At 47.1% G+C, this 25,340-nt stretch overlaps 1 protein-coding gene across 4 annotated transcripts in view; it reads right to left on the bottom strand.

Annotated features, from left to right (window-relative positions):
• Nucleotides 1–25,340, bottom strand: part of CREB5 (cAMP responsive element binding protein 5) — a 420,873-nt gene that overhangs the window by 205,316 nt on the left and 190,217 nt on the right. The window lies entirely within an intron of this gene.

Here is a 25,340-nt window from a genome sequence, read left to right as displayed (position 1 = left end):
TCCAGTTGCATGGTTGCTACTGTTGCAACTGCCCCAATTTGCTATATTTGTTTCATGGAGCTCTTGGTTTTTCATGCAGTTACGGACATTTGCCTTAATTTTACACCACAGTATTTTGTCACATTGTTATAAAGTAGTTTGTTGTGTATTATTACAAGTGTTCAGTACAGTAACTTAGTATTTTGCAGGTATAACATTCGAAATATGGTAAACTGAATCTATATGGTTATGTAGGTGTGCATTTGGTTTATTCCAAAATTAACATTAGATTTTATTTCACAAATCTGTTTTTTTCCCCACAGAAAGTCCACTATGTGCTGAAACAAACTGAGATGAAATTTACCAATATGAAAAACCTAGTTTTTCGTATTGGTATTTTCCCTACGACTGCATACGACTGTTTAAGTCGTATGCAAAGTCGTGTTCCGGAGGGGGATTTACAAAGCAGTCATATACGACTGCTTTGTAACCCACCGATGTCGTAGGAATTCGTATTAGCGGCCGTATATACGGCCGCTAATACGAATTATTTCTAGCAGTCTGCACGGATCAGTCAGATCCGTGCAGGCTGCAATGTGTAAAAAAAAATAGAAAAATAAATAAATAAAAAAAAAACCGGCGTGGGGTCCCCCCCACAGCCGAAACCAGCACCAGGCTGACAGAGCCTGGAGCCGGTAATTAAAAATCAGGGAACCCGACAAATAGGGGTTCCCCGATTTTTAACAACCAGCCCCAGGCTCCTGCTCTGGGGCTGGTTCCCAAAATACGGGGGACAAAATGACTAGGGGTCCCCCGTATTTTAAGAACCAGCCCCAGGCAAAACCAGCCAGCGGGTAATGCCACAGCCGGGGGGAGACTTTTTATGCAAGTCCCCCCGGCCAAAGCATTAACCCTACCGACCAGTCAGCCTGGCCAGGGGCCCTGGGGGAGTGGGGACCCCCCCAATAAAGGGGTCCCCCCCCTCCAGGACTTACCTGACCAGGCTGAAGCCTGGTGCTGTCCTCGATGCCCCTGGGCGGTGGGCATCGAGCTGATAGTTGTGTAAAAAATAGAAGAAACCATTGTTTTTTACTGTGGCACTACAAGTGCCAGCAAGCCTCCCCAGCAAGCTGGGACTTGGAGAACCACAAGTCCCAGCCTGCTGGGCATTAAAGGGCCCGCTGGGTCTTGTAGTGCCACAGTAAAAAAAATAGTTAAATAAAACACACTGACACACATTTTAAATAAAAGTTTAATACATACAAAACACACATACTGATACTTACCTAGCTTGATCCCGTTGGTAGGTCGCTGGCTCCGGTGTCGGCGGCTCCGTGTCGGCGGCTCCGTTGTCGGCGGCTCCGTGTCGGCGGCTCCGGGGTCGTCGGCGTCCTGTCCGAAGATAATCCATGTTGGACCTGTGGAAGGAAATCCTACTCACCCAGGTCCTGCATGGATGGTCTTCGTTCTTCATCCGTCGACATCCCGGTCTTCTGACAGCTGCTGGCGACTTCCAGCAGCTGTCGGCATCTTCCGCGACGCTCCCCGGCTTTCAGAGCCGGAGAGAGAACCTTCCTGGTCGGCGTCTGGGCTCAGAATGAATTCTGGCCAATCAGGAGCCGCCTAGCCGCCTAGCGGCCAATCAGGAAAGACCTTTCCTGATTGGCCGCTAGGCGGCTAGGCGGCTCCTGATTGGCCAGAATTCATTCTGAGCCCAGACGCCGACCAGGAAGGTTCTCTCTCCGGCTCTGAAAGCCGGGGAGCGTCGCGGAAGATGCCGACAGCTGCTGGAAGTCGCCAGCAGCTGTCAGAAGACCGGGATGTCGACGGATGAAGAACGAAGACCATCCATGCAGGACCTGGGTGAGTAGGATTTCCTTCCACAGGTCCAACATGGATTATCTTCGGACAGGACGCCGACGACCCCGGAGCCGCCGACACGGAGCCGCCGACAACGGAGCCGCCGACACGGAGCCGCCGACACCGGAGCCAGCGACCTACCAACGGGATCAAGCTAGGTAAGTATCAGTATGTGTGTTTTGTATGTATTAAACTTTTATTTAAAATGTGTGTCAGTGTGTTTTATTTAACTATTTTTTTTACTGTGGCACTACAAGACCCAGCGGGCCCTTTAATGCCCAGCAGGCTGGGACTTGTGGTTCTCCAAGTCCCAGCTTGCTGGGGAGGCTTGCTGGCACTTGTAGTGCCACAGTAAAAAACAATGGTTTCTTCTATTTTTTACACAACTATCAGCTCGATGCCCACCGCCCAGGGGCATCGAGGACAGCACCAGGCTTCAGCCTGGTCAGGTAAGTCCTGGAGGGGGGGGACCCCTTTATTGGGGGGGTCCCCACTCCCCCAGGGCCCCTGGCCAGGCTGACTGGTCGGTAGTGTTAATGCTTTGGCCGGGGGGACTTGCATAAAAAGTCTCCCCCCGGCTGTGGCATTAGCCTGCTGGCTGGTTTTGCCTGGGGCTGGTTCTTAAAATACGGGGGACCCCTAGTCATTTTGTCCCCCGTATTTTGGGAACCAGCCCCAGAGCAGGAGCCTGGGGCTGGTTGTTAAAAATCGGGGAACCCCTATTTGTCGGGTTCCCTGATTTTTAATTACCGGCTCCAGGCTCTGTCAGCCTGGTGCTGGTTTCGGCTGTGGGGGGGACCCCACGCCGGTTTTTTTTTTATTTATTTATTTTTTCTATTTTTTTACACTGAAGCCTGCACGGATCTGACTGATCCGTGCAGGCTAAAACGCAAATACGACATGAAAATGGTGTTCTATTTTCCTGTCGTATTTGCGTGGGTGTTTTACACCACTAAGCAGCCGTATTATCAGTACGGCTGCTTAGTAAATCAGAAACCACCATTCTTTTGAATGGTGATTTCTGTCGTATTCTATCGATGGTGTAGACATTCGTATTTGTAAATACAAATACGAATGTTCCATCTTTAGGACTACGAATTTTTGTATTTTTGGGATTGTAAATCCCGAAAATACAAATTCGTAAAAAAAAGGTGTATTTCTCCCTACGAATACACCTTTTTTCTACGAATCCATTTTGGTAAATGTCCCCCAATGTGGCCAGCTGAAAATTTCCTGTCAAGTTTTTCTTCATTTCACATTCTCCCTGTTTTACACTTCTTTTACAATTTTGGAAACTGTATTACAGTACATACAAACTCAGTTTCTAATCCAATCTGGAGTAAAACACTTGACTGCAGTGCAGTATTAATAGGGCTTGTTCCCACACACCAGTTTTTTTACTGTTCTTTTCACATTTAGAAATGCATTTAAAAATATTCTGCAGGGTCAGTGGCTTAACTCTATCTTTGTAGGCCCCGTAGCAGAAGTCTCTATGGGCCCCTAGGTACCACTCAATGGTGAAAAGATGTATATAGCACATGTTACTGTGACAGGGAAGGTGGGCCCCTTTTAGCTGTGGGCCCCATAGCAGCTGCACTCCCTGCACCTATGGTAGTTACGCCCTTGTGCAGGGTGGTGTAAAAGAGGAGGGAACCAGTGTGCAGGCTCCATGCAGGTCCTCTCCTCTATGTGATGCTACAGGCTCTAGCACCATGCCAAATTCTACCGCATAGGTCTTGTTCTCCTTGTTCTCAGAGACTTCTTTACTGTGCATCAATAAGTCTCCAGGAAAATTGCCACCACACCATTTATCCAGCAATTTGTGCTTCTGCTGTAGTGCAGGCATTGGACTTTATAGAGGAAAGTATTGCAGAAAATGGGTGCAGGTACAGCAATAACACTTTAGAATGCAATGGTGGGAGCTGTTGGTGTATCTATAATGGGTCAAAGGTGTGTACACATAAGCCCCTAGGTTTAGGGGGACACACATAGCACACCCTGCCCCCATTATAGATACGCCAACGGCTCACAACAATGATAATGTTGAAACTAGCATCTGCCTAAAGTCGCTAAATGCAACTATGGCAAAAGAAACAACAGCGGTCACAGCAGTAAGTGACTGAGAACCAGGCCTCAGATGTATAAACAATGGCAAGTCTATCAAAGAAAGGGTATTACACTGTGCTATCCCAACTAACAAGTCATATGACAGTTATACATGACATATTAGTAAATAATTAACTTTTTTTTTTTTTCAAAATAACAAACTTTAATTAGTATCTTGTCTGCTTGAAAATGCAAGAGTCATTAAAAATGTCATTACCATGTGAGAACCGGACATGGAATATATAGACAATACAGCACTATTGGTATTAAATAATTAAATGAAACGGGATCAAACTCCTAGAAGAAACATGGGAAAAGCTTTAGAAAACAATATGTAACCAATACATCCTAAAGCGCTTTGCATTCCTTTGCGACCTCAGACATGCCCTATAGCATCTTCTGATTATGCCATTACACAGTCACAAGTTTGTGGAGAGCAGACAAAACCCTTGAAGTTTAATAACAACAAACTCTGCAGATTTCCACAAATGCACTTTTTTCTTTTAGGCGGCAAGACTTCGCAGATGAAAAGAATCCCTTCTCATACACATTTCTAATTACATGCAATTGAACATGCCACTAGTGAGAGCTTGCAACATGCTTTGAACTGCTTTTAAAAGAAGGCAGAAGAGAAATAAATATTATTCAAAGTGAACTCAGACTATGAATTCAAGGTCATTTGGGTCATATAGAAATTATATATAAGTAGTGGAAAAAAGAGGGGTGCTGGATGACTGCCTGACAGTCGGGATCCCAAATATCAGTACTCCGACATCAGAATCCTGACTGTTTAAATGTCGACATTTGGGATCCCCACTAACAGGGGCTATTCACCCTTGGGGGGGTTCCACAACCACCATAGAGGGAGAATAGAACCTGAGCCCAGAGAGCGGCGAGCGCAAAGAAACCTGCAAGGGGCTTTTTTACACTTGCCCCCTTGTCGGAGCAGTCGGGATTCTGATGGGATACTGACCGTCGGTATCCTGATTGTCAGACATTACCAGACATTACCACACCCGAAAAAAGGGCTCTCTATGTTAAACTACAGTATACTGTGACTTATTGCTATAAGTCAAAATGCAGACTGAAAGTACATGCATTAAACAAGAAAGTGGGGTGCTGTTCTGTGATGGGTGAGGGGCACTTAGGTGTGAGGTGATGGGGGCTGTGCTGTGATGAAAGAGGAGTGCTGTAATGAGTGAGGGGTGCTGTGATGGGAGTGATGTACTGTGATGGCTGATTGGAACTGTGTTGTGATGGAAAAGGGGTGGTGTGAAGAAAGAGAGGTGCTGTGATAGGTGAGGGGAGCTGTGATGGGTGAGGGGAGCTGTGATGGGTGTGGGAAGCTTTGATGGGTGCTGTGAAGGATGAGGGGAGCTGTGAGGGGTGCATAGGTGTAAGGTGATGCGAGCTGTGTTGTGCTGAAAAGGGGTGCTGTAATGAGTGTGAGGAGTGCTGTGAAGGGAGAAGAGTACTATGATGGGAACTGTGCTGTAAGGAAAGAGGTATGGTGTGAAGGGAGAGTGGTGCTGTGATAGGTAATAAATGCTGTGAAGGATGAGGAGAGCTGTGAGGGGTGCTTAGGTGTGAGGTGATGGGAGCTAGGCTGTGATGAAAGAGGGGTGCTGTAGTAAGTGAAGGGACCTGTGATGGGAGAGGTGCTGTGATAGGTGAGGGGAGCTGTGATGGGTGAGGGATGCTGTGATGGGTGAGGGGAGATGTGATGGGAGAGGGGTGCTGTGAAGGGAGTGGGGTGCTGTGATAGGTAAGGGGAACTGTTATGGGTGAGGGATGCTGTGATGGGTAAGGGATGTTGTGATGGGTGAGGGGAGATGTGATGGGAGAGGGGTGCTGTGAAGGGAGTGGGGTGCTGTGATAGGTGAGGGGAGCTGTGATGGGAGGGGGTGCTGTGATAGGTGAGGGGAGCTGTGATGGGAGAGGGGTGCTGTGAAGGGAGTGGGGTGATGTGATAGGTGAGGGGAGCTGTGATGGGAGGGGGGTGCTGTGAAAGGTGGGGGAAGCTGTGATAGGTTAGAGGAGCTGTGATGGGATAGAGGTGCTGTGCTATAATGGACGGGTGTTGTGGAGGATGCCCAAGGAATTTTAGACAAATGCAGATTTTGTGCCATCGAGAAAGTAACTACTTACTAGATCTTCTGCTTCCCTATGAATGTGAATAGTAAACACTGCAGCCTTTGTTGTTATTGTCAGCTTACAAATATTTATAATACTCTCCTCAGCCTGCTTAGCAATGTTTCAGCTGAGAAAGAAAAACACCTCTTTAACTAATGAAAATATATCATGTTTATTCAATCTGTAAACCTTATTCTTTCAATATGGATTAAAAACTAGAGATAAACCATACCTCCCAACATTCAGCATTCTAGTATCGAGACATCCGCTCACGATCACTAGAGGGGCGTGTATGTGTGTAAAGCCTTCACAGAAATGTCTGGGGGGGCATTGCCAGCACTCTGAGAGCTCCTGGCCATGCCCCTTGCCCCTCTATCGTCTGTTCACTGCTGTGACAGGGTAGACTCATAACTGCCCCCCTACCGCTGAGAGACACTGCCGGCCCCTGGGGTGGGCCGCAGGACAGTCACCAAAACTCATGGCTGTCAAGCAGAAATAGGGACAGTAGGGATAAACAGTCTAATTACAAAGAATTTTGTAATTAGCTCGAAGCGTGGCGAGCGCAGAGAGTGGGACGCCTATTACTTTATACAATTTAAAATCGCATCGCATTGTATGCCATATACAATGCTATACAATTTTAAATTGTATACCATCGGGTGGCAATCGCGTCGCATCGCATCGCATACCATTGCATGCCTTATGGTCTGCGATGCGATGGGCGCAGTGCTAGTACACAAGTACCGAAAAAACTGTGCTCTGCTATCAGTCTGAATTAGGCCCCCTGTCCCTTTATGTCCCTTTATGTCCTATTGCAGACTGTCAGTACACATTATGATATGCTGTACAGGGACCCATACCTCCTAACTTTTTCATCTTCAGAAGAGGGACACTTGCGCGGCATAGCCACGTGAGTGCCTGTAAAGAGGGCGTGGCCTATGTAAATAGGGGCACAATCGGGTCACGCCCCCGTTTTCCACCCTCTGTGTCGCTGAACAGACGCTGTGCGCATAGCATCTATTCCGTCAGGCTGGGGGGCCCCCCAACTGATCCCCCCCACGCCACGGGACACTGCCGTCCCCGGGCGGGGTGCGGGGCAGTCCGTGATAAACGGGACAGTTGGGAGGTACAGTATGGGGACCTCTCAGCTTTGGATAGCACCTATTGTAGCTAGGCCCTTGTCTGCAATGTGTTCAGGCTTCTTGCTAACCTCAAGGAATCCTCTTCCAGTTAATTCTGCAAAATGTAGCATGCGGTAATTGATACATCCCTGCAATGTAGACAATAATCCCATTGCGAGTTGGGACAATCTATCACAGCACATCTGATGATGCGGATGGTGATAAATCGTCCACATAAAAAAACAAAAAAACATAGAATATTTCAGTTTGTAAAGCAAATAAAGCAATAATCATGGTTTAAACAATACAAAGAACCATGATCATTAAAGAGTTAAGAGGTAATATAGTACTTGGGGGGGGGGGTATACTTTTTATATATAGATAATACAAAAACTGTGTAACCTGTCATTAAATACATTAGGAACGAATACAGTTGAAAATGCTGATTCAATTAAGGTAATGTATACACATTCAGTGTGACTGGCAAATGTAACCACCAGACCAGAGGCGAACAAAGAATCTTGCTGTTTATTCACTTCATTTTTAACCATAAATTGTTTTTCTAAGCCCCTAATTATGCCATGTCTTGATGTTTATGAGTTTCTACAGAACAAACAAACTTGTTTGTTTCCTAGGAAACCTGTTGATCAATCTACTACTATTAATAATACAAACACTAAAGAACTATACCTGGGGGTCCATTACATGAAAAAGTATTATACGTGTGTGTGCCTAGGTGTACATGTATGTACATGTACACATTTAAACTAAAAAATAATAATAAAAAAACAACTGTTTTTTTTCCCCCTTCACAAAAGTTAAAACCTGCATTTAAAATAAAAATCCATGGGATAAAGTTGTGCACCTGGTTTTGTAATGCTTTTGAACAAAGGCCAAATGCGTTTTTTTTGCCTGATGTTCAGGATGGTGATTTATGAATTAGACTGAGCCCCATAGCGGACCCACCTATCCCCTGTCACAATACACCCATAAACCTGTACTACTTGTCAGCACAGCTCTGAACTCTCTAAAAAGCAACTGATTTAACAGGAGCAGCGTGATAGGAGCCCATATAAATTCACACTCTCCGTAAATGGCTTCTAAAAAAAAACACCAAAGGGTTAAACCACTGGGCGCAACATTTGGCAGTTGTGTCTCACAATATTGAGTATAAGTGACTGATTCAAAATGGGCAAAAGCAGGGGTTTTATGGGCATCCTCTTGGTGAGTGGCTCAAATTCTGACAAGAGCATTCTTCTTAACCATTTCATCACATTTACACAAAGTTCTATGTTTTTAGTAAAAAAAAAAGGACTGTATAATGGATCATGATTGAATTCTAACCTTGAATTTGTGATTTTACTCCCGTGTTTGCCTTCAGGGTCTGATTCAGACCTGTTGCTAGGCTGCGTATACTCGCAGCCTAACAAACAGGTCAGCGCCACCCCGCCAAATGCCCACATACTCTCACTAGCATGCGGGAGGATGTGTATGAGAACACTTCCCCTCGCATGTGGTCGTAGGGGAGAGAGCTTATTCGATGGTCGCGTGCTATTGAATGATTTCTCTCCATTTCAGTAATAAAAGTCTGTGTAAACTGACTTTTATGCCTGCTGCAGATCGCTGAAAACGGGGCGGGCGCTGACATCATGCCACCCGCCCCATGCAGACATTGACACGCCTGCGTTCCCTGGCGAATGCTTAGCATTTGTATGGTGACGCCAACAGAAAGCTGGGCGTTCCCCTGCTGATGCCCCTGTCTGCCCCTTCCCCTCTCCATTTTGGGCGAATGGTCATTCGTTTCTGAGGTTTGTACATGCGCATATTTACGCATGCGCAGACCCCGAACATTGGGGAAAGGGCCGAAATTGGACCCAAATTGATGGGCCGGAATTGGTCCCCTAGTCCTTGTGTTTGGAAAATAGGTGAAACTCGCCTAAAGCCCCCTATACACTCGGTGATATTGTTCTTCTCATCCAGAATGTCCAGATGAAGAAGATCCTCGGTAACGATGGCCATGCTGCAGTGGCAGCCCCCCTGGCGTTGATCACTTCGGAGCCGGCATCGGCAAGTTTGTATGCAGGCTATTCAGAGATGGACCGAATCATAAATGTTTGTTTCCTAGTATATATTTTGCACTGCAGCTGTGAGCTGGCCAAGCTGAGGCAACGTTTGCTGCAGTGTCCCCCTCCCCCATTGCTACATCCTCTGCGGCTGCAGGGATGCTATCGGCGATGGGCAATCATTCCGGTGGACTACAGTGAAGGGGAGCAGCGGTCCTTTCAGTTGGCATTTGGCAGGGTGCAGAAGGAGAGGCAGGCCCTAGAAGCAGAAGCAGCCCGGGCACCATAGCAGCTGTACCCACAATAGTTTTGCTAATACCTCCCAACCTTCCCGCTTTCAGCAGGAACGTCCCATTTTTTGGGGACATTACCGCATCCCGCCCGGGACCGGCAGAGTCCCGCGGTGGGGTGGGGGGCAGTTGGGAGACTCCCTGTCGCCTGTGAATAGACACTGTGCGCATGTGCACAGCATCTATTCATGACCCCACAGCGGTGAAAATGGTGGGTGTGGCCTCACAGGAGCGTTGCGAGCCCATTTCCGCTAGTCCATGCCCCCATAATTATTGTCCCTCCTCAAAGTTGGGAGGTATGCTTTTGCCACTGATCAGGACTCATAGGGCCTAATTCAAGTTTCTGCGCAATGTCAATATTTATGCAACGGAGCGATTATAGGCAGACTGTTTGTTCATCGCGATCGAACTGCACATGCACAAAGTACCTTTATGAATCCACACACAATGAGATTTTTAATGCAGAGTGATTGAAAGGAAGACACTGTTGGGTGGGGTGTGGGGGGGGGGGGGGGTTAATGGGGAGTGGTGGCAAAAAAAGGCAGGCGTGTCACCGCTGATTTTAGGGCGTGCACATGCTTTCAGTTACAAGCATATATGCGGGGAAAACATGGCACCAGCACTAATAATGTTATGGCAAGTCTGCATATTCATAGACCTGCCCAGGGATCAATGTTCCCCACTGGTGGGCGTCTATATTCTTTTCTGGTTTGCAACATAACTAGCAAAGAGTACCACACTTAATACACCGAAAACATACTTATATCCTTAGGGATGAATGTACACAAGGTCAAAATTGCATTTGGATTTTATTGCATTTATTGTATACTGTAAGAAGAGAAGAAATAGAACAGCAAATTTAAAGTTGCAAGAAGAAATCCCATATTGCACACAGCAAAGTTAGTATCAATACTTGCTAAGCTTCCAAAAATATATTGTTACAAATGTTATATACAGTAGAAATATCTTACAACAACAAGCATTTAAGCATAGACACACCCGTATGTTGAACTTAATACGCCCCTTGAGCAGAGCGTGACACGCCCCCTCGACAGGACGGTACAACCTACAGTACTGTATTCTCCCTGAATCAAGTTTTCAAAAGTAGTCAAGTATGGTTTGTGTGTGTTTAGCTGATCAATGAGCCCAGCAACTTTCCACAACCTTACAGATCTGTTCCTGATTATATTTTACAAACAGAACTAGAATGTCAAAAGTATGATAAACTGTAAAGATAACACAAAGAGAAAGTCCAGAAAGGCATTGCCATATTTTAACGAATCAGTAACCAAACGAGAACCTACATTATTATTATTATTATTTTTTGCATGTTTAGTCAAATATACCAGTTGAACAGTAATTAGTAACTTCGTTTTCTAAAAAAAAAAAGAAAAAAAACCCCACAATCCACTGTTTTCCTATCACTGCCAAGGGCCTTCCTACTTCAATAAATGCTTTTAAAATGTCCATTTAGAAAACTTCAACTCATAAGCAGATTATTGACACAGCACAGAAATTTTCCATGAATAAAGCCCGAGGCCTGGAGTGCGTTTAGGTCCCAGTCATGCAACTGATCCATAGCAGACTTTATGAGTGGTAATTACACTTACTGTACTTTCCCTGATTAGCTTGATTTTAACCTTAAACATTTTCACTAGATTGGAGCTGAGCTTAATGATCAAGGCCGTCCAATTACGCTAAAATATTAGTAAATGGATGCAGACATCAAGGTCAGAACGCTAACAGTTATTCTTTCTCAGAGTATGGGGTCTATCACATAGGAAGTGTAAGCACAGCCCTAGACTTATATTGTAAAGGTAAAATAACTATAGGGAAACTGAAGGGGACAAATATTAAGGGCCTTATTCAGATCTGATCTCAGTACAAATTTGTTCTCAAAATGGGCAAAACCATGTGCACTGCAGGTGGGGCAGATGTAATATGTATACTGTGTATCCCTAGCTACTTATTAAACCCGTGCAGCAGAGAATTCTTGGGGAGATACACTGTTGCCGTGTAATATAACACTTAACCGTTACATATTTGAAGAGACAATCTAGAAGATCCATTTGATTTTCCAGGCTATTTGTGGTTTCTTATGAAATGAATAAAACCTTCTGTTAGGATCTCCTGTGCCACGCTGTCTGGCGAGACACCACGTGACACTGGCTGGAAGGAGATAGTGACAGGACCAGGGCAGCCTCGCCAACCTGACTCCGTTGTACTCAGATGGAGTTGACGTGTGTGTGCGGGGTGCTAGGCTTCACCAATAATAGCCGCGTTCGTGGGAGCCCGTTAGTCAGGCTCCCACCTCGATGCCACCTGGTCTTATGTTAAGGACAACACACACGCCAAGGCCAGTGATGAACAAGGGGAAACCTATCTACAAACAAAGAGGCGAGGACAACCCTGCCCTGCGGAGAGGGGTGCCAGTGGATAGCACTCTAAACAGGAACCCGCTGTGCTAATGCTTAACAGGTGTAACCATACACAGTATGCTGACACACTAAGAACTGCTGACGGGTGTAACAATACACGATATGCTGACACACTAAGAACTGCTGACGGGTGTAACAATACACTATACGCTGACACAATAAGCAAATGATTAGTAAGGAGACAAAGAGGGGGAAGCTCCCAACTTATCTGAACACGAGGGATATCAACTTAGCTGGAGCTGAGATGCTGCGGACAAGGCAGGGAACCAGCCGAAGGAAGCACCACGCTGGAGAAGGAATCCCACAAAGACCAACAGGAGCTGCAGGGACCGGGAGACGGATAAAGGACGACACACGGACACCGGGAGGACAGGAGACTGAACGGAGGACACAGCTGGGAATCAACGACAGGATGCAGGATGACAGGGAACAGGAACCAGGAACACTTGAGACCCTGAGGTACAAAAGCTATAACCGGCATGGGACTGAACAACCAGAGGGTTTATATAGAGAGCACAATGTGGTGCTGATTACACATTGCCTAAAGGTGTGCACTGCAGGCTAGGAGCCTAATCAAGACACCTGAGTCCAGAACACACAGTACTGAAAGTAACCTGCAATGGCCCAGGCTGACCACTGGATGCCACTAGCGAGTAAACACACACACAGGCTGAGATAAACCCAGGGAGCAGAATCCAGGGAGAACATGAAACTACACACAGAATATGGAAATCTGCGCATAACACAGATCCGCTGGAGGCGGATCCTAACAGTACCCCCCCTTGAAGAGGGGTCAAGGGACCCCAATACCAGGTTCTCCCCTACATGGAGAATACCAAACCCTGGAATGGGTATCAACCAACAAACAGAAACAAGCTGTGACTGCAGCTTGTAACAGTGCCCCCCTCTCAAAGGTGGCCTACGGACACAACAAAACCAGACAAACAGATATGACAAACAGGACAAAGCAAAAGGTCAGTGCTTATTCTTCTTTCTCCTTCTCTTTGAATGGCTCTGAAAGGAAGATAGAAAAGCACATCCTGCAGTCAAGGCAATAGCTATGGGCTGGGCCCTTTGTATTGACTCTCCTAAACATGGAGTCTCTGCAGACAAGATGGTCGGCCCAGAGGCATCTGAACCACTTTTATTGGGACCAAATTTTTTCACTACAGCATCACTAAATGCCCGGAAATCCTTAAGAAGGGGATCTTCAGAATTAATCAATTCGAACGCCCATTTGGAAGGCTTCCCTCTGAAGGAGTAGATCATATAGGACACAATATTATCAGAAGTGATACCTAAAAATGGTCTGGACTCCATAATGGAGACATAGTGGTTCGCGAGTGCAACAAATTGGGCTAAGTCCCCATCAAAGACTAGAGATGTAGAGATATCGTTCAAAGAATCAACAGTAACTTCATTATCAGCTAACTGACTGGTCTGTATAGCTGGAATTATGGCCCTTGAGGCTGAGACTTTAGGGACCCCCTTAGAGGTTATGACCTCTTCCAAGTCTGATGGTCTTTCTGGTTGGGCAGCACTATGATGAGTCTCTGGCTGATCACCATTGTGACGCACTTCTAAGTGGGCAGCACTATAGTGAAACTCTGGCTGGGCAACAACAAAAAGACCAACAGATGGTTCCTCCATGTTACCGACATGGCTGGAACTCTGCTCAGAGACAAGACAATCAGAATCCCTCTTAGGGACTAGATGGACAGAGTCCCCCTCTGGGGAGACACAGGCTTGAACCCCCTCTGGGGCGACACAGGCTTGAACCCACTCTGGGGCGACACAGGCTTGAACCCCCTCTGGGGCGACACCGGCTTGAACCCCCTCTGGGGCGACACCGGCTTGAACCCCCTCTGGGGCGACACCGGCTTGAACCCCTTCTGGGGCGACACCAACTTGAACCCCTTCTGGGGCGACACCAACTTGAACCCCTTCTGGGGCGACACCAACTTGAACCCCTTCTGGGGCAACACCAACTTGAACCCCTTCTGGGGCAACACCAACTTGAACCCCTTCTGGGGCAACACCCACTTGAACCCCACTCGGGGCTGCGCACTTCGGAACCCCACTCGGGGCTGCGCACTTCGGAACCCCACTCGGGGCTGCGCACTTCGGAACCCCACTCGGGGCTGCGCACTTCGGAACCCCACTCGGGGCTGCGCACTTCGGAACCCCACTCGGGGCTGCGCACTTCGGAACCCCACTCGGGGCTGCGCACTTCGGAACCCCACTCGGGGCTGCGCACTTCGGAACCCCACTCGGGGCTGCGCACTTCGGAACCCCACTCGGGGCTGCGCACTTCGGAACCCCACTCGGGGCTGCGCACTTCGGAACCCCACTCGGGGCTGCGCACTTCGGAACCCCACTCGGGGCTGCGCACTTCGGAACCCCACTCGGGGCTGCGGCCTCCGGGCCCCCACTCGGGGCTGCGGCCTCCGGGCCCCCACTCGGGGCTGCGGCCTCCGGGCCCCCACTCGGGGCTGCGGCCTCCGGGCCCCCACTCGGGGCTGCGGCCTCCGGGCCCCCGGCGTCTGACCGGCTCGGCGGGCCCCCGGCGTCTGACCGGCTCGGCGGGCCCCCGGCATCAGACCGGCTCGGCGGGCCCCCGGCATCAGACCGGCTCGGCGGGCCCCCGGCATCAGACCGGCTCGGCGGGCCCCCGGCATCAGACCGGCTCGGCGGGCCCCCGGCATCAGGCTGACTCGGCGGGCCCCCAGCATCGGACTGGCTCGGCGGGCCCCCGGCATCGGACTGGCTCGGCGGGCCCCCGGCATCTGAGTCAATCACCTGGGTTTTCCCCTTAAGGGTTTGCAACTCTGACTTAATATGAACAGAAATCCCATCATGCGGGGAGCACCTCCTCTGCAGATTATTAAACCCAAAATGGGGACTCCCAGCACTTGGACCAACCGTATTAATCAGAGCGCTTTTACTGGGAGACTCAGAGCACTCCTCTGCCACCGTGTAGACAGGCATAGATCTGACAACCTGCCCCGACTTGGCCAGAGGAAACACCCTGTTGCCACCACTGGAGTTGCGCAAAACACAAGTTTGCACAAAGTGGCCTGAATCTCCACAGTATAAGCATAGATTAAAGTCTCTACGCCGCTGACGCTCCTCCGATGGGAGCTTCGGCCGTAGAAGACTTCTATGCATTACCTGAACCTCTGGGTCTGAGGACTTGCTGCCTAATACCTCCTTAGGCAGGGTCCCATTAGGGGCTGAATGAACCCCTGTGACCTCTGGGAGGATCAGAAAAATTTCTGTGAGGAGTTTTTGCAACTGCAGTAAGGACTGCTGCAAAACCTCTAACTGCCCAGGTTTAAAGGCAGAAAATGCCAAATTTAGAGCCGCTAAAGTTTCTTGCATGGCCTGCATGATATAGCCGTGCAAGGTTACAGACCAGACACAACAAACAATGACACGACAAAAAGTGGCTCGACAAGGACAGTGACAAAACAGATACTGTGACAAGACAGGAAAACTGCAGGACTGAGAGGGCAGAACTCAGCTCCAGAGTTATCTGTTATGGCCGGTTATAATGTTAGGATCTCCTGTGCCACGCTGTCTGGCGAGACACCACGTGACACTGGCTGGAAGGAGATAGTGACAGGACCAGGGCAGCCTCGCCAACCTGACTCCGTTGTACTCAGATGGAGTTGACGTGTGTGTGCGGGGTGCTAGGCTTCACCAATAATAGCCGCGTTCGTGGGAGCCCGTTAGTCAGGCTCCCACCTCGATGCCACCTGGTCTTATGTTAAGGACAACACACACGCCAAGGCCAGTGATGAACAAGGGGAAACCTATCTACAAACAAAGAGGCGAGGACAACCCTGCCCTGCGGAGAGGGGTGCCAGTGGATAGCACTCTAAACAGGAACCCGCTGTGCTAATGCTTAACAGGTGTAACCATACACAGTATGCTGACACACTAAGAACTGCTGACGGGTGTAACAATACACGATATGCTGACACACTAAGAACTGCTGACGGGTGTAACAATACACTATACGCTGACACAATAAGCAAATGATTAGTAAGGAGACAAAGAGGGGGAAGCTCCCAACTTATCTGAACACGAGGGATATCAACTTAGCTGGAGCTGAGATGCTGCGGACAAGGCAGGGAACCAGCCGAAGGAAGCACCACGCTGGAGAAGGAATCCCACAAAGACCAACAGGAGCTGCAGGGACCGGGAGACGGATAAAGGACGACACACGGACACCGGGAGGACAGGAGACTGAACGGAGGACACAGCTGGGAATCAACGACAGGATGCAGGATGACAGGGAACAGGAACCAGGAACACTTGAGACCCTGAGGTACAAAAGCTATAACCGGCATGGGACTGAACAACCAGAGGGTTTATATAGAGAGCACAATGTGGTGCTGATTACACATTGCCTAAAGGTGTGCACTGCAGGCTAGGAGCCTAATCAAGACACCTGAGTCCAGAACACACAGTACTGAAAGTAACCTGCAATGGCCCAGGCTGACCACTGGATGCCACTAGCGAGTAAACACACACACAGGCTGAGATAAACCCAGGGAGCAGAATCCAGGGAGAACATGAAACTACACACAGAATATGGAAATCTGCGCATAACACAGATCCGCTGGAGGCGGATCCTAACAGTACCCCCCCCTTGAAGAGGGGTCAAGGGACCCCAATACCAGGTTCTCCCCTACATGGAGAATACCAAACCCTGGAATGGGTATCAACCAACAAACAGAAACAAGCTGTGACTGCAGCTTGTAACACCTTCTAATTGTTGAAATACCTCTACCTGCTTCAATCTGAGAAGCAGTGAATCAGTGTGGAGATACACTGTTACAATCCACTATAACACTCTACTTCTACACAGTACGAGATATAATCAGTGGGGCATATTTGACTATTTAGGCGACATGTGGCATTTAACCCATTGAATTTACATGATCGTCAATGTGTATATTATACACTAGGATTATTATACGTTAAGAGACCGACTATAGCCATACTGTACACCCCTACACTAGAGGCAATACCCGATTCAGCCCGCAGCCCTGTTCGCCCCCCTTCGCCGGCCACCGCATTCTTAATATTCGCATATGCGCTAACATATGCGGTCATTAACACAAGGGACAGCTCTTGCAATAAGAGCTGTCCCTTGCGATGCGGCACCGGTGCTGGACCAGAGCATGGCGCCGGCCGCAGGGCATGCTGGGAGAGATCTGTGATGGATCCCTCACACATCGCTGTGGTAAGAAGCCCATAGGCTTTTGCTGGCGATTCCTTCCGCAGAGGGATGGATCCCTCACACATCGCTGCGGTAAGAAGCACATAGGCTTTTGCTGGCAATTCCCTCCGCAGCGGTGACACTGCGGAGGGGGCACAGAGCATACAGAAATGTGGTAAAAACCCAGATAACGGGTTTTTACCACATTTCTGTTTTAGAGAATCTCCCCCTAAGACACTAATAGGTACTTGTTTCCTATCTGGGCGCCCAGGTTTTCTACGTACGGCACCGTAATGAAATCGGATCGCATCGCATCGGATTCGGTACTCGATGATGTACGATGGCATACGATGCTATCCGATCCGATCCGATTTTACATTGGAATCAATGTTAAATGGTCCCTGAGACCCGATTTTACATTGATTTCAATGTAATAACCCCGCAAACCCACGATTTGTATAGGAAACCCCCCCTGATGGTTTAAAATAAGCCTCCATTGTTAACGCCACCCCAGTATTGACGTCAACCCGAAGCGTGGCGAGCGCAGCGAGCCCCGCGAGGGGCGGCGGTACGCGTCCTCCGACTTTTTCATACCCCCACTATCCACGTCGGCGTGGAGTTGAGAATAGAATAGTGTGGCGAGCGCAGCGAGCCACCGAGCCCGAAGCGTGGCGAGCGCAGCGAGCCCCACGAGGGGACGCGGATACCTGTGAAGCCCGCGAGGGGACACGGATACCTGTGAAGTATCCGCGTCCCCTCGCGGGGCTCGCTGCGCTCGCCACGCTTCGGGCTCGGTGGCTCGTTGCGCTCGCCACACTATTCTATTCTCAACTCCACGCCGACGTGGATAGTGGAGGTATAAAAAAGTCGGAGGACGCGTACCGCCGCCCCTCGCGGTGCTCCCTGCGCTCGCCACGCTTCGGGTTGACGTCAATACTGTGTTTCTGTGCAGATGTGACAAGGGGAGGGCTTTGAAGGGTTAATAAATACAGTAGTGTTACAGATGGCCCATCCTATGGGCCAACCATAAAAGCGGGAACGAAATCGGATCGGATCGCATCGCATCGTTCAATATCGTGTATGTGCATTTGTGGTATCCGATGCGATGCGATCCAATTTTTATACGGAGAATAGCATGGTGCGCAATTAACTTAGCGGGCGCCCAGATAGGAAACAAGTACCCACTAATATACCAGACATTTGTTCTTATTACTTAACACATTGGTGTCGATGGGAACTACCTGTTAACAGTGTACCTCAAAACAGTCAATAAAATTGTTTTGAGTTAGTAAGCCACCATTTTTTAAGCACACCATATTTTTGTTCTGTTTTGTATGTTTTTATATTTCGCTATTTTTAAACTTTGTTAATAAAAGTTAACTTTTATTTGTGTGAGTCCATATAGGTGCACCACGCCAAGACATTCTTTTCTTCCTCTTGTTCATGTACATTCAAATTGTGTCATGTGGTAGCACACCTCCTGTCAGTATAGACTAAGGATTATACCTGATTTATAATACCTATTAGGGGGGTCCATCTATATTCCTCTAACATGATGAGGGTCCTGTGCGGATAAAAAATCCCTTTGTCTCTACAATTTAAGGAATAAATGATAAATATATAAACAGAAACTGAACATGTTTTTTACCTATCTTCATACATATCGTCACTATGGGGTTTATTCTAGTTCATTCTTTCTGACAAAATCCTTCTTAGATGGACAAAACCATGTGCACTTCAGGGGGGCAGATGTAACATGTGCAGAGAGAATTCGATTTGGGTGTTTTTTTGTTTCTGTGCAGGGAAAACACTGACTGCATGATTTTACACTGCAATATAGATCTCACTTTGAAGAAAAACCCCACCCAAATCTAATTCTCTCTGCACAAGTTACATCTGCCCCACCCGCAGTGCACATGGTTTTGTCCATCTAAGAAGGATTTTGTCAGGAAGAATGAACTAGAATAACCCCCTATGTGATTCAACATCAGTTTTGTTAGAATTATTTTGCATTATAAACTAAAGCTCTCCCCGATTGGATGAGTAACTTGGATGCTGCGTGTGTTTCTTTTGCATAACCACCAAAATAGAGCATTGCTCGTATAGTGTTCTGCACTTCAACGCTTGTTGCCACTTGCCCTTGATGTCATCTCTGAGTATGTCATCGGCCTTAGGGCTATGGTATATGAGATTGCATCACATCTTTAAAAAAAAAAAAAGATGCACTTATACTATGAAGCAAGCTGCCTACATTCAGCGGGTGACCACAGAGATTATACTAACATGCATGGGAGGCCTAGAAACACGTGGAGGTGTAGTCCCCTGTCTCATGTTCAGCCTACGTGTGAATGAAGGGTAATACTGTAGTTTTCTATAATGAATATGCTGCTGTTATCACCAGGAGATATTTTTATACAATGATCTTATAGTTTATGAATCATGCCCATTACCATTATGGCAGTAGGATTACACATATAACACATACATATCTGTTTTTTAATCACTGGAAATATTTCATACATCAACTCTTATCAACCGCTGTATGGCTGTCTTAAAATTGTATTATGTCACAGGACAAAGTAAAGCATTATAGGGTAGATTTATGAAGCAGTGATAAGAGAGGAAACTTGTGCCAGGGGAGAAGTTGCCATGGCAACCAATCAGCTGTAAGTTATATTTAGGAAGTGCTTTCTTCACTAGCACACTTCTCCACTATCACTGACTTTTGCTGAGGTAGCCCTGTATCTAATGCCTATCTTTGCCGGTAGATGGAATGGCGTTTCTCCCAGTTGTGCATGTGTAGTGAACTGCTTCGCCTCTGTTTCTTAATGATTTTTTTTAGTGTGGTTACACAATCTTGGTTTCATGACAAGTATGAGCACTAGTGATTTATTCACCTAATCTACTGTTGAATCCTAACACATAGTGCTACCAGCAAAGTGACGATGATTTGTCAAAATCTTAAAATTAACTTTGATTTGTCAAAATAGCTCATATACCATATTTATATACTGTACAGTATATGTAATTTCCCCCCCCCCCCCGCTAAATGCACATTGGGATGCTAATTAGTAGCACAAGCAGCTTTTGCTCAATAAAATCACAATTACATAGAGTATATAGCCATGCTATATATCATTTTAATAAGCAAAAGCTGATTGTGCTATTAATTAGCATCCTGATGTGCAGAACATTTAGTTAGTTTCTCTTCTGCCATAGGGGGGATTCTCTAAACTAAAAATGCGGTAAAAACCCACTATCTGGGTTTTTACCGCATTTTGGGATGCTCTAAGCATCCCCCGCCAGGTTACCATGGCGGTGGGCATCGCACCAAACACCCGCCGCCCCGCACAGCCCCCCCCCCCCTCACCTGTGTCTGGGCAGCACAGTGCTGTGCTGCCTGGACCTGCAACCTCCTCCTCCCTGCACTATGATTCTCTTCCGGGTGCAGGGAGGAGGAGAGCCAGCCCCCGCCGCAGCAGCAGCACACTGAGCACAGTGCCGGGTAAAGGAGGGTGGGAAGGGGGAGCCGCCGGGTCCCCATGGGACCTGCTGACTCACCGCAAAGGACAGCTCTTAACACAAGAGCTGTCCTTTGCCATAATTATCGCATATGTTACAGCATATGCGATAATTATGTATGCGAAGGGCGGCGATGTACGGCGGAGCTGGGCTGCGGATATAAGAACATCCCGCCCAAAATGAGGTTTCGCAACCACTTTCCAAGCTGCCAGTTTGCGTCTTGCTACTGTACATTGCAGTGCACTACAAGGTCAACTAGCAGTGAATCGTCCAATATTGGCTAAGAGTGGCTAAGAGTGGCAAAGCATAGAGTTTAAAGTCTGGGGGCAGGAGCACAACTTCAGTACATAAACGGAGTAGCAGGGGCCACATGCATACAGTAGAACGCACTCTGAGAAACTAAGCAGCCATTTTTTTCGCACCCAAATATTGTGCACAAGTAAAATGGAAGCAAAGCCTAAATACAGTAGAGAGACATTTTAATGTACAAATATAAAACAAAACAGTGAAATTAATAAAAAATATACGAGTTGTTGCTGACCAGGATCCTAACCCGACAGCCTTATGTAATTAGGCGGCTGGTCATTTTTATTAAAAAAGTGTATTTACTGTAAATGGGTGGTGGTAGCTCCCTCGTGGCCGATACTCTCGACCCGCCACCATGTTGCACATTAATTATGCTACATAGACGCTCATTCAGCCCCAGGTACTTGTGGGAAAATGTATGCTGAGTCTTAAGTTTAAGTCTTTAGAGTGTCATCTAAAAGTGCAAATGGTTTGTTTACATCTTGTGTCAAAGAATAAATAAGTGAATACTACATGCAAGTAATTGTAGCACATATGGAACATTATTCATGAAAATATCTTAACTTTTAAAACAAACTAAGAAAATATGTATGCTGGGCTACATTTCCACTGCAGGGATTTAGCTGGCTTGTAAATGTCGTCCGGCGCCTGTCAGCTACATGTTGTTGAGCAGGGCATAGTCAACAAGGGGCTGAGAAACTAGCATAGTACGAAATTCCTTCAGATGTCCCAGCGTGTGGCTAATCAATCTTGTTTAATAATAAAATATAAATTCACATTTTTTAAGATTGTAGGTAACATAAGCAAATATTAAACACATGATTTATCTTATTAAACAATAGTCGTCTGTTTTTCTTTACATCACAAAAAAGAAATTCCTGTGGAAATCCTGTTGTGCCCGCGGATTAGAATATGTGCTGCCTACGGGTCCCTGGACTTCTTTTCTATACATATAATTATTTATTTTCTGTAGAATGCACCACCGCTCCGTATAATCCAAATGACAGGTCATTCTCTGACTTTAAATTTATTGCTTGGTTATCCTTTGAGATTTTATATCACCATTAATGTTTCCTTTTAAAAACTTAAGCGTACATTAAATTCTCGTAGACGGTTTCCTTGTGTTTTCCTTGGAAAACCACTTTCTGTGGTATTTCATATTATACAAATCCCTCCACACTCCCCCTACCCTTAATACCTTGGGCTCTCTAGTACGTACAATGTTTCATCTGAAAAGACCCTTCCATCCTTTCTAAAATATTTTTCTTACTATGTGCCGATGGGATTACCTATTACCCCTAGGCATCCATACGATATAAATTGAAATAAAATGTCTTTTAAAAAAAGCTTGTTACAATTAAATCCAATTGTAGATCTGGCAGCATTGGACATGCAAACCACTAGTCAAAACACTGACTTTACATTTTCTTACAGGCTCGGATGGATTCTTGGTTCATTTTTACTTTGCAGATGAAAAATGTCCACATTATTGTTCTGATTCAGGATGGAATACATAAGTAATCTAACCTGCAGTTCACCCGATGCGGTTCTGCGAATGCGCAGGACTTGTCCTGCGTATGTGCAGGATGGGTCCTGTGCTCGCAGTGGACAATGAGTGACAGGCAGAGGCATTTGCGTGGAGGGGCTCGGGCAGCCGGCATTTTTTTTGGAAACAGAGGTGTGTTGTCCATATATCAGGGAGTGGCCAGATAGAGAACTGCACCAAAAGGTGCAGTTTCCTTGGCCACGCAAGCTGGGCTGTGGCAGTTGCAGAGGAACATGGGACAGATGGTTGTGATGTTCCTCTTAAACTGCGCATTACAGTTTGATGTGATTGCAAATGCAGGAAGGCAGTGCATGCAGGGCCAGATTAAGGTGGGGAGGCTCAGGGGGTCAGTACCCCATGGCCCCCTCTATCTAGGGCCCCCTGTGGTCAGCATGTATTTAAAAAAATATATATATATTTGTTTATGTTTTTTAGCTAAAGGTTTTGTGCATGGCAGTGGGGTAGTACTGCAGCTTCCCCTATCTGCCAATGTGGCAATGATTAATGGTGCTGAGCATCGGGAACCAAGACACACTGACTGCACAAGTGTTCAGTGCATTGCTGGGAGTTGACCATGAGATTTTGCACAGGTCAGAGGCTGAGAAGCTTGTGCTGAGCTCTGATTGATGGAGCTCATCACATGCTTCTAAGTCCCATGGAAGACAGCACCAGCGGCCTCGTCATGGAAGAACGTTTAATCAGAGGCAGCACTGAGGCTGTGAGGTCTCCTACAGAATAATGTACAGAGGGACAAACACAGGGGGGTATGCAATGTGCCGCCGCTATTTCCAACATGGGAAATAGCGGCGGCTCCCTATTCAATGCTGTCATTAACGGCAGCATTGATGCGGGATCACGGCAGAACAGGCCCGACTTCAGAATCTGTCGGGCCTGTTTGGCCGATAATGCCATGGATTGTCGTGATACAGGCCGCAGATCGACAATCTACGGCCGTTTTCATGGCCACACCACCTTTGCGCTCATCGGCAGGCGGGACATTGAATCCCGTCTGTCGTTATGCTGTCGATCTGACCGCAAACGGGCCAGGATCACGGCTGTCAGAAATGTATTGAGAATAGGCTCAGATGTGCTGGCCATTCACTGGCGGTGACTGATCAGGTACATGGAGATGGACAGACTGTTAGGCTTACATTAATGTAAAGCTGGCCACACATCTGCAGATGTATTGTCAGATCTGGCTGGATGGAACAAAAACCCGGTAATGGATGAGAGCAAATGACAGTTGACCATCTGCTTCGAAATGCTGGAAAAGTGCCAAAATATCATTCAAATATTACCAGGTTTTTGTTCCAACCAGCCAGATCTGACAAATCTGTAGATGTATGGGCAGATTAAGGGGGTTATTCTAATCCACTCTTTCTGACAAAATCCTTCTTAGACGGACAAAACCATGTACACTGCAGGGGGGGCAGATGTAACATGTGCAGAGAGAATTAGATTTGGGTGAGTTATTTTGTTTCTGTGCAGGGTAAATACTGACTGCTTTATTTTTACACTGCAATATAGATCTCACTTTGAAGTAAAACCCCACCCAAATCTAATTATCTCTGCACAAGTAACATCTGCCCCACCTGCAGTGCACATGGTTTTGCCCATCTAAGAAGGATTTTGTGAGAAAGAGTGGATTAGAATAAGGCCCTAAGTCTGACAAACTGTCAGTTAGTCTGTGCCTGAAGTGTACAAGAAGCACCACTTTCACAACAGGGCCACCTATTGCTGAGATGGAAAGAGAGCGGAAGTACTGTAGATTTATGTAAATACAAGCACAATAATTCTATGTGCTTAGCCTTATTTCATCGACACTGGTATATAAACCCATGAGAACCAATGCCATTTACACCTTGATAAAGCTGACTGACCATTTTTTATATTATTTGTGATTTTTATTATTTTTTTATTGTTCCACCTGCAAGAACAAATAAATGTGAAAATCTTTTTAACCATATTTGCTCTCTACGGATCCTGAGAATGTGTGAAAGTGTATGTACAGAGATTAACACCTGTGAGTTCCAGAGAAACCACATTGAAACTCAGGGAGTGCAGGGAACGAGCAGAATGATTAGAATCAACCCTATTATAAACATCTACATGTATTTAAGGGTCATTCCTCTGAGAGGGGAGAATCTGCGGATGGAGCCGCAATTCTATAATGATACCTTTATATGAATGTGTGATTGGATTTTAATTTTATAGGGATACACTGCCATTACCACTATAGGGACAACTCACCCTAAAATCCTACGGTACTTGTGTACTAGCACGGCGCCCCGATTATTAGTCGCCCGATTTTTTAATCGCATCGCATGCCATACACCCGATGGCATGCAATGCGACGTGATTTTAACTCATATTCGATATTAAATTGTATAAGCACCCTTATGGGTGCTTTTAAGCACCCTAATGGGTGCTTACAATGGTTAAATGCACCCCCACGCCACCCCCCAAGTATAGACGTGAACCCGAAGCGTGGCGAGCGCAGCGAGCCCGCGAGGGGCGGCGGTACGCGTCATACGACCTTTTCATACCACCACTATCCACGTCGGCGTGGAGTTGAGAATAGAAAGTGTGGCTAGCGCAGTGAGCCACGGAGCCCGAAGCGTGGCGAGCGGACGCGGATACCTGTGAAGCCCGCGAGGGGACGCGGATACCTGTGAAGATATCTGCGTCCCCTCGCGGGGCTCGCTGCGCTCGCCATGCTTCGGGCTCGGTGGTTCGCTGCGCTCGC

This window comes from Crinia signifera, chromosome 5 (genome assembly GCF_055691185.1).
Source record: "Crinia signifera chromosome 5, ASM5569118v1, whole genome shotgun sequence".
Classification (NCBI taxonomy): Eukaryota; Metazoa; Chordata; class Amphibia; order Anura; family Myobatrachidae; genus Crinia; species Crinia signifera.
Note: the sequence above shows the minus strand (reverse complement) of the source record. Positions and strands in the feature narration are given on the sequence as shown.